The sequence below is a fragment of the Anguilla rostrata genome, chromosome 6 (assembly GCF_018555375.3).
Source record: "Anguilla rostrata isolate EN2019 chromosome 6, ASM1855537v3, whole genome shotgun sequence".
Taxonomy (NCBI): Eukaryota; Metazoa; Chordata; class Actinopteri; order Anguilliformes; family Anguillidae; genus Anguilla; species Anguilla rostrata.
This window is the reverse complement of record NC_057938.1, coordinates 38884293-38898807: the sequence shown is the minus strand read 5'-3', so window position 1 is coordinate 38898807 and position 14515 is coordinate 38884293.

Below are 14515 nucleotides of genomic sequence, written 5' to 3'. Positions count from 1 at the left end.
CACTAATAAATGTGATAACAAAGAGCGCAAACACTTTCTCTCCAACATTCATTCCAGATTCTGCTTCCAACTATTTTGGAGCGAGCAGATTTTTATTGTCAAGGGCAGAAGTGTTCCTCACTCATTCTCACCACCCGATCTCTCGCATAGAGGCATGTGGCGTTTGCCCTCAACGTCCTCAAATGCACCAAGCAGAGCCGAATGCCACTGTTCCTTTTATTTGTGAGTCTGTGGGAATATAGTGCTATTTTATCTCAACCATTATCTGTTGTAGTATTCTTCGCTAGAGGGGACTGCCTTTGTTCTGGCCCGCAGGACCACCTATTACCCATGGAGCACCACTCTTAAAAGGATCAGAGGCTCGTGCGGCTCCTTGACCTGCTTCTCTGATGTCATACCAGGTTCTTCACAAATCAGTAATCATTAACTATTCTTACCTTACAACAGGGGTCATCCACTCCTGGTACTGGAGGGGGGAAAAAAACCTCTGCTGCTTTTTGTTTGTCTAAAATCAGCAAGCAATTTTGACCCTAGAAATCAGGTGAGGTGAGTTTACTATGTAATAAACTGCATAAATTTAATCAATTCTGGAGTGCAACCTAGCACATATCCTCGAAGAGCCATTGTTTTTTTGTTAAATAGTGCTCAGGCTAAGCTGTGCGGTCATTGTGTTGAAGGACCGCGCAACCGGCTAATGCAAGCAGACGGCGACATCGCTGAGAGGGGTCGCTCTTGAGTAAGTTGCCGCTGGCATGGGCAGGTTAGGATTCCAGACGATGACGCACACCGCTGTGCCGCGAACCAATGTTTCAGCAGAATGCGTCACTCCAGACTCCCCACGTTTTACATGAAGTCGAAGCAGAGAGGCGGGGGGTAAACACTGGAACTGTGAGAACAGTTAGCACGGGCACTGACGTAGCCTCTTTGCTGCATATATTGAGGCCGATATCCCGATTAACAGGGTGTGCCTGTCAACGCTGAGGGCGCCAGGGGAGCCGTAAATGGAGAGGCGCTTCTGCCAACTGTGACGTTCCCCGACTCCACCTGCCGGGTCTTTGTGGTTTTCTCCCCCTGTCTCGTCTGTCTTGTACGCTGGCAGGTGGAGTCAGGGGAATCGTTAGCGCTATTTGTTCGCACCTGGGCCCTCCTGATGCGTCCTGGTGCACGAAAGCGGGAGTTTCAACCGAGCTGTGGCTCACTCTCCCTCCCGGTTGGCACGGCGTTTCGTTTGTTTCCTTTTGCATTTGTTTTGCTGTGTACCGTAAACACGTCTGCTCTATACATTTCACTGCACTTTCGTACATTACTGGTTTACTGACGTACACACCCCATAATTTGCATGTTGTACTTTTCTACAGTATTTCTTATTTCTGTAATTAAATACTTTTGATGTTTGAATCCTTTGTTTCATTCCTCAGCCAGGTTGTAAACACAACATACAACCTCCACAAAGGGATTATTGTTTTGAACCGGAAGCTTGATCTGTCCCGATTTGATCGCACTGTCCAGGAATTGGAAAATCTGTGGTATATTTGCATTAGACATGGTTGTGAGATAATTTTTTATAAAATAAATCATTTTATTTTAAAAAAATTTTATACAAAAATTTTAAAAGTTTGGCATAATACATGGGTTATTTTTTATAAAATTTTAAGTTTGACATGCAAGCGTACATGACAGTGGGTCACACACAGAGACACGCATGCAAGCACGCATGCTTGAACGCTCGCACACACACACACACACACACACACACACACACACACCTTTCTGTATTGTTGTCCCATAAAGTTATAACACAATACATTTGACACACAAATACTGTGACTTTTTCTCGTTATTTTTTCCACTGACAGTACATTACTTTGATAGCATGTGTGCTTTTTTTTGTGATGGTAGCCATTTGTGGCTGAATTAAATAAACCCCTCCTTATCGCCCACATCCTCTACTACTTTTCAGGATGGTATTTTTAGCCCAGGCACTTACATTGTGTCATTTTTTTTGTCCACAGCTATGTTTGCTTTTTGTGTAGTTCTACATGAAACAATGACAGCTTACAGAAAGCAACTGAGTTTCTGTTGGCACACTAAGTCATTGAAAGGTAATTTCATTGGCTTTTGGCAGTCCAGACAAAATAGAAAATAAGATTGCAGACATCCACTAAATGCACTTAAGGTAATTATCCTGGCTCATTGAACATGAAACACTAAATAATCTAAACGTCTGAAGGCTAGGAGCAATCATAGCATGCTGGAATAATAACATAATCATAGTCATAATAAAATGCAATTAAAAGGGGCTGAACTTGCCAGTTATGTATTGTAAATATATTTAGATTACCAGGAAAAAAAGTTTTGTTTTTTGAAACATTTCATTTTGTGCCAAACAGGTATTACCAATGAATAAATGTTTGGCTTCAATCACATTAAGCCTTAGATAATATGTATTTTCATGAGAAATCTCACCTCTACCTGCATAGATCCTGCTCCCCTAGTTATGGATCATGAGATTCGTGACAGAGTTTGAGTTTACCTGTCAAAATTAAGAATATGAAATGCTTGCAGGGCAGAAATTTAAAAGAAACATTCACTGTGATTTGGAAAGCACACGTTTTTAAGATTATGGTGACACACTGTCTTAAGCAATCCATAGGAAAAAGCAATAATCTAGGGCCTTAGTAAGATACAATCACTTATGCGCTTTTATAGAAGTAGACAGGAATATGCAAACCTCCAGTGTTCTGATTGTAATAGCAAATTGCCAACCGCACCATAATGTGTAATAATTATTTTTGTTTAGTGATATTCGGCAGGTCTCTGTGCCCATAATGCATTACGCTTGAAACCATTTGAAAACCCATAAGCAATACTGCTGCTTTTGGGGTGCGAGAGTGTCCAGAGTGATCTCCTGATTAATGTTGAATTTTTTTTATTGGTTAATCAGTGTTACCAGATAGCCAGAGCGCTTTCATACAGAACAGCTCCCACTTACAGGTCGTACAACTGCGATGAGCAGGTGACTGCGCACGCGCCTCTGTGTTTGCTGGCATTCGCCCAGGTCACGGTGACATGATGCAAACACGACCAGTAAGTCAAGAGTACCAGCAGGTGGTTGGCCCAGGCACTCCTCTATCAGTTTCCCTCAACACCGGAAGGTTGCGGGTTTAATACAGTGCCTCCATACCTGGTCACAAAAAAAAAAAAAAACATTATCTGCGGCATCCCTCCTGGGCATTTAGTATTGAATACATATATAGAGTTTCTCTGCGATAGCCTGTCTTCCTTTCTCTCTTGGGACTCTCATTGTACTACAGTTGAGCAGACTGGGTATATTGTCTTTATATGGCAGTGTTATCAGCTGAATATCCAGCCGGTTATCTGGTTCTTTTTTCACTGCAAAATCGAGTGAGTGAAACTATACAGCTGCCTGTGTGGGAAGCCTTGCTGTGTGTGTGCAGGCTTGGTGTATTGACTTTACATAGAGACATTATGAGTGGCTTATCTGGCTCTAAACCTTGACAAGTAAACAAAGCACTATGCAGAGCACGGCTGTGTGCAATAGACAGTAAACAAATCAGATGATAATGCCTGAGATTAGAATGGACAAGAAATGTATTATTACGTTATTATGAACGCTGGTAGGCAGGCTCACAGTGTACTCTGGATTATAAATCCATGAAGTCATAAAACAATTACTAACCTAAAACAAGATGCTTGGAGAAGAAAAAAGGCAATCAGGACATTATCCTTCCATTTTGCTTCTCTGTAAAACACTCGGTGGATCACGATATCTCTGAGTGGTCCTGTTCAAGGTAATGCTGTAACATGCCAAAATAAGTGACTGCTGTGTTATCTTGAAAACTGAGTGCATATTAATGAAAAGTTCAGAGTTAAGACTGGACTCCTACCAATTTGCAAAGAATACAATACATTTAAGTAAAAAAAAAAGGTTCTCGCGTGACACGTCCAGCTAAAATGCTGGCTGTTGGTTCAGTGAAAATGCTACATGGTCTGGATTTTAATTCTAACCATGCCAGTGCTGAGCGTGTCAGTTGGTGCTGTGTAACAGGCCGTAACCTCGCCAATGTAGGGAGGATTTCTGTCAGCAGGGTCTGCTCTGTCTCGATACTCAATAGAAGTTCTTCCGGCCAATAGGGTGGCAGCAATCTGCTCGCCTCAGCTGTGGCAGACTTTACAGGCCACACCTCCTGCCCTTCTCTGTGAATCACAGGCGATCAGTGACTCTGGAAGCGTAGTGCTGTAGTGGCCTTGCTGTGTAACTCCATGCATTATGAGAGGACAGTAATTATTCTGTTTTCCATCTGGGTACCATAAAAATGCTTGCAGATGTCCAGTCCATTTGTGGTTTGGGACCAACTGCGCCATTTTATTATTTGTATAGAAAAATGAAAACCAGCAGTGAGATGGGGGAAATGTTCTCGGTGAAAGCTTTGTGAAACCCGTCCAAGTGTCCAAGATCGAAGAAGGACAAACACGAGCAACAAACACAGGTGGTTTTCGCATGTGATCATGGCACTATGGCTGTTGGTTCTCCCATGTACTAAGCCATTCCGAGACCTTGCCTTCACTGATGTCTGGCTGTTGACCAAAAACAATGAGCTCCTTCTTGTTTTGTCTTTAAAATCCTACGAACCTTAACCATAAAATCATTAACCAGTTCAGACTCAAGAAATCGGGTGAGGTTATTTAACCGTGCGATCAAATACTTTATACGATCAATTAAGCACTGTTTCATAACAAACACCAGCAGACCCTGAAAAACTTCTGAATCAGATTTGCTGTCCTCCACTGAGGAATTTCTCTGAGTAGCCTACAACAGAAAAAGCCCAGAGACACTCAATATATAAAATTGTTCAATAAATAGGATGACAATGTGACCTTGCAGTCTCAGAAACCTTGAACCAACTTCACCAATGTTCTTTTCACTTGAAAAACAAACTGCGGAACATTCTCTGTCCTTCCTTCTGGGTCTCTCGGTTCATCTGAGTCCTTTGTCTATCTTCCACTTTTTTATTTAATTTTTCATTACATAGAGCACTTTTGTGGAAAAAAGAGCAACTTTTAATGCTTTGACCTGTATATGAAAATTAAATATGACACACGCATTTGTATCATCATAAATGCTGTGCTTGTATGTGTACATGTATGTTTGGGTGTATCTCATTCAATAATGTCTGTGAAATTGTGTTAGTTATAAGTAATTATTGCTTAGTTATGCTGCGTTTTGTTCTTGGTGTTGTGTGTCTGCAATGCTTGAGTAACACTAGCATGTTTACTGGCTGAGAAACACAGCATAAAGTAAGTCTTTAGTACAGATGGTGACAAAGCAAACTAAATGACCTGTTCTCTTCCTACATTTACGTTATCACTTTTCTGTTCTTAAGAGTAAACTCTTTCACAACACTTTGAAGATGTGAAAAATCACAAAACACTACAAAAAACAAGAACAATAATAGCCAACATGAATTACCAACCAACAGCCTAATATGACAACTCCTTGGTACCCAGTACAAAGCATTTCATAAAACAGTGTTCTGCATTGAAAGCAATGTTTGGAATGTTATTTCACTCAATAGTATAGCAGTAGCATAATGCAGGCCCTTAACTGTCTGGGCAAAAGAAAAGAAGCAGAAAGATGGCATAACAGACTGACTTAGGAAACGTCTCGCCGAGATCATCGATCCCATTTTCTTTCAAAGATCCATCAGGGTGTAGTGTTTTTTAGGGACAGCAAGGACAGCCAGCAAATACATAAACAATGCAACTGTTCAGACAAAAGATAGCCACTGTTTTGACAGCCACATGAAATGAGTTTCACCTCCCAAGCTGAGATTGTATGTAGCTAATGACAGCACAATAACTGCACAGTCGGGTAGATACAAGAATGGCCAATCCAAGAACCCGGTATTGGTCTTGCAGGGCTTGCAGTGCCATATGTTACATTAACTCTGATTGGGTATATTAGAACAGCCAAGAAAAACTTTAAGGACAAGCCAAACAATGATTACGCTGTTGATAGTGATGTGGATGCATTTGCTGTAAATGAGGATGAGGATGAGGATTAATGTTATCATTACAATTATAACGTTTGTATTATTATTTACTTTGAATAATAACAATAACAACAACAACAACAACAACAACAACAACAACAACAATAATAATAATAATAATAATAATAATAATAATAATAATGCTTTTACCAAACTTGTTTTCTGTGTTAATGAATGTGCAGGATCATTCAAGTGTGCTCTTACTTGTGAGGTTGTCTTAGTGTGCCCTCTGTTGGTCCAGAATCTGAATTGGACGTGGCAGATGCTTATGTATAATAATTGGAAAATGCCACAAAAATAGTCATTCACAATCAATTAAACGTTGGAAAGACAGTCCATATAAATGTATTAATCCATATGAATATGGCATACAGTATGAATTCAAATATTTACACTGATATGGTGAAGTTCTGCCCAGCATGAAAATTAATTCTTATTGTTAAAGATCTAATGCTTGTGGATATATTGTAGAACTAATGGTCTAATAGTGTTTAGCATCTTAATATGCATAATAATGAATTAATCGAATTAATGAATTAATTCAATTGTTAAATTGATTACAGTTGATGGTAATTACTTTTAAATCCACTGTATTATGTATATGAGTTTTTTTGGATGTCAACTGAAAGCTGTTTTTGGTCTTGTAAAATGAACAAATAGTGACATTTTAACTTTCAGAACTGAGTGATTTAAATGGAATATATAAGCCTTTTCACCTTCGACTTTTCTTTGGATAGTTGGCAGCGTATTCTATTTTTGCATATTATTTTGCTAGCGATGGTTTTATGAAAAAAGGAAGCAGTATGGGGCATTAATAACCAAGAGGTGACTAATGTGATTTTTTGAACTTCACTGGGGATTGACAAATGCAGGAACATTTATAGGAATTTGTGACACAATTATTATTTATTTTTTTTAGAAAAAATCCCCCACACCCATTCTCTCTTAGAAAGCAATGCTATGCTGTGTCTATTTCTCAGAAAATATGTTATTGTACTTCTGCTATTACTCTTACAGTACTTTCATATTAGGTCTTTGTTTGTACATTCCAATGCCTCATAATTGCTGTTTTTTGATAGCACTATATGGAATGTGCAATATAAGTGCTAAGTGAGATGACCAGTGTGCATTCCACCAAGCAATCTGTAGATTGTACAATTGTGGAGCAGACAAAGAGAATCGCTCAGATGTAAGAATTAAAATGAATGTGTGCTACTGTAATCTATGCCCTTCATTGTAAGGAAGTATATTTTCTTCATGGCTGTTTTGGCTGGTTCATCATCAAGGTTTTCCTTTATTGTGTCCAGGAAAAATTAAAAAAAAATAACCTCTCTCTCTCTCTTTTTTTTTTTTCCATCATTGCTGCTGTACATGCTATTCTAATTCTGTACACTCGGGGGCACTGTTACACAATCTATGAAATACTGCGCATGGTGAAGAATTCTGGAGTCAGTCCATTGCCGGCTTTATGTTTTGGTTCTGTAATATTTCACTATAACCTAAGTGTGCTGAATGGGTTACTGTACTGAACCATTGCAAAGCTAGAAGATAAAGGCCATTTGACCATTGTTTTGCTTTATTTGGTATGGCTTGCTTAAGTGAATTATAACGTCACACGAGTGATCTGTCAGTCTGTGCACGGTAGCAAAAAGAATATAAAAAATAAAAAATGAAATAAAAAAAATAATGTATTCTTCTTCCCAAATCACCTATAATTACAGAGAAAACTAAATGAAATTTAAAAGCACAAAATGACTACTGCATCAATTTTGCATCATTACATTTCTAAAGATGTAGATCATGTATTCAGGGTATTTTTAAACTATTGATCAACCCTTCATTAATCATGGTTAATGAATTTGTACCTTCTGATGATGAGTAAATAAAGATAAATAAAGAGTGGATGTGATCTATGTGGTGTTCAACCTGATTTAAGGCTATATCACATTAGGAGTTCTCAAATTATCTCTCATAATAAATAAAAAATACATTTTTGGAAAGCATTTATTTAGTCTTTTTAATAAATTTGTGTTATATAAAATGATTTTCACACACTGCAGGTTTGGCTAATTTCCATTTGCTTTGTTGTTGCACAATTAATTATCCGCACATGATTTAGTTTCAGAAACCACACTCTTTAGGAATCATTTGTCACATTACAGAACACATTAAAGCATATGAAAGCATGAGTTGTCTGAGAATAGACTTGACAGATTTAAAGGCGTAAAAGCATACAATTATGTGCAATTAACAGCTTGTTACATTTCAGGAATGCAACTGAAATATAATTACGTTTGGACTGGAAACCAGCACACACGTGGGGAATCAGGGAAGTTTGAGAAAACCGTGTGACATCAAGCAGTTATACTAATAATTATTTGAAAATGGATCTAGTACTGATCTCTGTTCCTCAAATGTAACCATACTACCATATTACCTTTAAAGCACAATCTCTTTACCCATTTACTTAAGAACATCCCTGTTACCCTCTCATTTAAGAACAATGATGTTACCATCTTACTTGAGAACAATGCACTGAAGAAATGTTCTGCATGTACAATGAGACATAATTAACTTGTTAAAAGGACCCTTACATATAAAAAAAACAAGCTGAAATGATATCCCTTTACTTGCTTCTAAATTCAGAGCTTTGCATATTTCTATGGATTATCTACTTATGGTTCATTGCTGGGTATTAAAGTAAAGATTATCCTTGCTTTGACACATAAAACTGCTTGCTTTTAGCTAAATGAATCATTTAAACTGCTTGCAGTTTGACTTGGTCCTGAGAGAAACTGTGAATAATGGACTCTACGCTCAGTTGTGGGCTGGAGCCAGGTTAGCCTGACTGAGTGTTTTCAGTCTGGATAACTTTCAGTTTTCAGCCAGAGTATCCCCTTCAGACTTCCCTCATTCACTTTTAGCCCTGAAGCCCTCTGGGAATTGTAGGAGACAGACATCCCCATTTGTCGCCATCCTGTTCTTAACCCCGATGCTTATTTCGAAATTGAAGCATTTGAGAGGCGTCATAATGCCCACAGCCCTGGAGACATCACTGCACTTTATTCCAGTCGGAGTGTAGCGATTGCTTTGTCAGGGCTTCATGCCAGAGGCAACCTGCTGGGCTGTGTGTTTACCTTTTTCTTCCAAGCCATTGTTTGGGTCAGAAAGTCTCTTGTTTTCCTACATTTTTTCCCCTGTTCCTCTGACATGTGTCAAGCAGACATGTTTGAAAAGGTATGGAAAAGGTATTTGAAAAGGTCTTGTTTTAAAATGCTAGTAAGGTTTCTGAGACACCGGCAGTAATCTTTACTAAAGAATGATATAGACAGTATGTATTATTCAATCCCGAGGACAAATGGAAGAATGGATGCACTGTGGAACAGAACGTTTCCGCGTACCATTATAAACAAGGAGGGCACAGCTGCTCCTGGAGGGCCAGTGTTTATGCTAGTTTTTCTTCCAATCAATAATCCTGGTTTAATTTTCTGAATTACATCAGTGTACATCAGATATACATCGGTGTTGTATACAGATGATGTTCAATGTTTACCTCAAGGATACATGTGCAGTTGTGATTTATGACCTTTTTAAATGCTGTCAGATCAAATAATTGTTTGTTCAATAATTAAGATGAAATCCTGAAACAGATTAGGCCGCACTGTGCACACACCATTTTAAACACATGTCACTGAATCCTTGGAATGCATAACCGACAAACACCCAGAAATTCATTTTTGTTCGCTATAGAGGAACAAAAATGAATATGTATCTCTGGTCTTATTCTCAAGAACCATATATTCTACTATGCTGAAACTAACACTACAAGGGACATTCAATAAACAATAAAATAAATAATGAAAATGTTTTCACAGTTTTTCTTCAACTTATTTTTTTCTCTGGAGGATAAATATTAACAATGCTTCTTATCAAGTATTTAAACTGTGTGAAAGTCTTGAAAGGTCAGACAGTGATATGCCCAACCCTAGCCCCTTTCTGTGAAATCAATCTGCAATTGACCTTTTGATTTGAATTGAAATAAAAAATAACTTTGCACTTTTATCATGTTTTAGATAGTGATTGAAACTCCACTGGATATGTATGAGTGACAAAATCAAACCTTTTGGAAGGACTCAACCTGCATTAACATTGAATTGTATAATGATTAAATGTTTAATAAATGCTTTCCAAAATGTATTTTTAATTTATTATGAGAGATAATTTGATATTCTTATGTGATAACCTTAAATCAGGTTGAAAACCACATAGATCACATCCACTCTTCCTTTATTTACTCATCAGATTACTATATCTTTAGAAATGTAATGCTGCAAATTGATGCAGTAGTCATTTTGTGCTTTTAAATTTCATATGGTTTTCTCTGTAATTATTGTGAAAATTATTTTGCGACAGTGCACAGACTGACAGGCCACTCGTGTAATATCGTCTAGCATTGCAACGGTTCAGTACAATAACCCATTCAGCACATTTATTTACAAACCTGAAACGTCCCCCCCCATACCCATCCCCTAAAAAAATGCCCAACCATCACAATCCCCCTAAGCATGTCTCAATCTCTATTTAGTTTACCCCACAAACAGCCCCTCAATACGCAGAGACATAACCCATAAACAGTTGCAATTCATCTGTGGGCCCACCACCACACAGCATATTCCTATGTGTGTGACCCAAATCAAATTACAAGTTCTTCCTGTCCATCCAAAAAAATCACCAGTACGACCCTGTAGGACTGCTGGAACCTGTACCTTGGTCCACAGATAAACTCCCTCACAGAAAAGATCAGCCACAGCTACAAACACACTGTTTTCAATAAATAAACACTTATCTCACATGCGTTCACACATGCCAAAACACTTTCACATGCCAAAAAAAGGTGCGAGAGAGAGAGAGAGAGAGAGAGAGAGAGAGACAATCCTGTTCTGACCCACCCAGGACAGTTCTAATGGAAAATGTGCAGCTGAAAATCAGGTTGCTATTTACTCCTTCACTCTGCCCAGTCTGGTCACACTTGGCTCTTCTCTGAAAGCTTATCAATGCAGTACAGAGGTAAATCAGTCAGCTGTCAAACTGCCTACACAGTAAATGAGCATAATCAGGAGAGCGCATACGCTAACCGTAGCTTTTACATGCTAAATTCTTGACCATATTTCATTTTCTGAATGGGTAAGCTTGCAGAATACGTTTAACAGTTTTTATGGATGAATTTATTTAAATTTATTAAAATGCTAAATTGCTTGAATAATTGAAAGAGTTTGTGTTGACTGCACAAACAGCTCATTTAAGTTTCTCACTTATCTTGTGGTTACTGAGTCATTGTCCTTCACAAAAGTATCACTGCTCTGTGTACGTATCTGCAAGAAGGTACCTGCCTAACGTATGTACATAAATTTGTAAATGAAAACAATGAAATGGGTGGGTGCTACACATTGGTGACAGGTGCAGCCTATTATTATTATTATGATGATTATTATTATTATTATTCAAAGATGTTGGTATAGACAATCCATCAGATGTACAGATTAACCAGAAGACTATTGGGTTCAGTGGACACTTTGGTCTCGTCTGAAATACAGTGGACTGGGATAAGACAGAGGGGAAAGTCTTCAGCAGTATAAAGGTGTGGGCTCCAATGTAGCTCTGTGAGGCCCAGGATGTAGATGTAGACAGTAACACGCAAGTAGCAGAACAGACATTCCAAATTAGGGGTTTAATATATGGGCGCAGATCTATAGACTAGTCTTAAGGTTGGTGGACCATTGGCCACGTGACCGAACACCACGAGCTGCTCTTAAAGCCTGTTTTCATCAGCCTGTGAGGAAATGTGGCTTAAATTTGGGTTTTTGAATGAAATGACCGGCAAAGCGTACTGCACGGAGAGCGGGGCGCTCGGATGAGATATCGGCTGAAACACTGACTGTGGGGGCGGGGCCACCCCCCAGATTCACACATGCCTGTCAGAGACGACGCTGACTATAAAGCATGGGCTAAGGCCGTGGGGTTTTTACCTATTCGCTGGAGGGGAGTCACGGCTGATTAACGTGACGGATGTGTGGTGCCGGGAGAGAGATGACAAATCTTTCTTCTAATCGTTCGGGATGTTGCCACCCACTTGGGTGGAGACGAATGATTTCCATGCTCGCCCTCCATCACGGGAACCGCATAGCGCTGCTAGTGGGCACGGTTTGGATGAGGAGTGCGAATGCAGCTAGAGCTAGAATGAGCTAGAATGAGCTAGAATGCAACCCACCCCTTGCAAAAAGGATATAAGGAAGCTGCAGCAATGGAAGGGACCAACACTTGTAATTGGACTTTGAAAATGGAAAATTGGTGAATATAGGGAACAAAGGATAAAAATGTCTTTGTAAATATGGGGTCACATACTGGGGAAAAACTAGAAGATCGGAATACATCCAGCTACATAAATGAATGGTTTTACTATGGTTTTGTCACCACTCTCAGTCTGTTATAGAGTCTTTAGAGGAGTATTCCCACTCTCTGTTAATCCCAGTTAATTGGGAAATTGGTCATAATATTATCCCACTGCTTATAAGAATTTTACAGGTACCTTTTTTCTTCTAAAGTGAAGCTTTATTGAGTCCCATTTGTTCTTGGCTGTCCTCTAGTGATAAAAAGATTAAAAAAAAAACATACAAACAGTGAAGTCTATGTTTTATTCGAATATAACAATAACTGAGAGAGGGAGAGAGAGAGAGATACCTGGGCTACTCTGACTGGTAGTTTTTTATATAGAAAATGTGCTGCTGAAAATTAGGTTTCTATTGACTTCATTAGTCTTTCATTCTACAAACTCTGGTCTTTTGGTAAAAGAGATCAATTATAAGGCTGTCAGACACCCTTCACGGTAAATGAGCATGGTCAAAACAGTGTAGATGCCTTCAGTTCCCATACCAACCTCCTTGCTAGAAAGTCCATTTGCAGAAAGTCTGCCATAGTTAAATAATAATAAATATGATAAGTTGGTTCAATGCTTGCTTTATTGCATCAGAGCTTGAGGTTTATAAACCATAACTGTGTATACCGCTTCAGGTCTCTTAAAGGTTTAGTTGACAGTGATAGACCTGCAGAGCATCATAAGTACATCTGTGAAAGGTACTTGAAGTGTATTGTGTCACTTATATACTCAGAAAGATTCTATAAACATCCTTTGCCACTTGAGATTATAATAGAAAGTTAAAAATAGCATATAATAAATCAATACTTCAGGCTTATATCCAGATGAAAATGCATGTACTAAATGCATAACAGACCACGTCTTCAGGTAGCATCCTGAGGAGGCTTTTTTGAGGTTCCATAAATGTGCATGTGGCAACTGTATCTTCTGGACATGATGAAACTGCCAGTTTACTATAGTTTGATGCAATGGTATTTGAGGGGGGAAAAAGCAGTCAATCTGATTGGCTCACCACACTCACAGGTAATATATTCCTCATGAGCCAACCTCTTTTACAACTTTGCTACTGGTATCCAATAGTGTTTAAACATAGAATTACCAAAGTTGAGTTGAATATGCCTCATTGTGCTATATCACTGTGAGTTATTGCTGGATTTTTACAGTTACACCGTGGCTGTGAAACCATGGCCCATAATGTTTTTAATGTTGCACAGAACAGTAATCAAGTGTCTAGACATGGTTTAGCTTGACCTCGGTTTTCACTCTTTGAAGCCCACAGTGCCCCACAGAGGACATTTTAAGAACTTCAAAGGGTGCAGAAGAGGCTGCCTTTATGAAGCTGGCTCTCCTGAAGCACGTTGTCTCGGCAACCGTTCTGGGACGCCGATAAGGCTCTGTTGGTGTGAAACAGACCGCAAGGGTCCGCATAAACTGCTTATCTGACAATGGGGCAGAGCAAGCCACACGCTCAGCGCTGTAACGGGAGCATTGTAGTGCAGCGGCTCTGTGGGCACGAAGCCCCAGTATGTCCCTTATCAAGAGCTGCATAGCACCAAGAACAGCTGAGAGGTTAAGTTGCTCTTGATCAATGGCGGCAGGCATGACGTACACTCCGCACTGAAAGAAAAACGCAATGAAACCTCCATATTCAACTGAATTAATAATCAGCTGATTATAACTATACAAAGATGACATACCCTCAATAAATCAGGCAATGGTCTAAAAGAAATGCTTTTTCAATATTAGAAATCATGTGCAAATTATGCACATGGCAATGTGACACCATGATAACTGATGCTTTCTAAAGACTTGCTTCTCTCACAAAGTGTTGCGGCAAAAAACGCAGAAACAATGGGCCACATTTCAAAAACTGTTTCTTAATTTTGTTCTTAATAAGAGTTCCTGTGAAAAGCCGATGTGAGAGTCACGAAGCTTCAATTTTGTGCATGTCCCAGGTGTATAAGAAGATAAATGCCATTGCTGTTTGTAAACTGGATGCGTGTGCCAG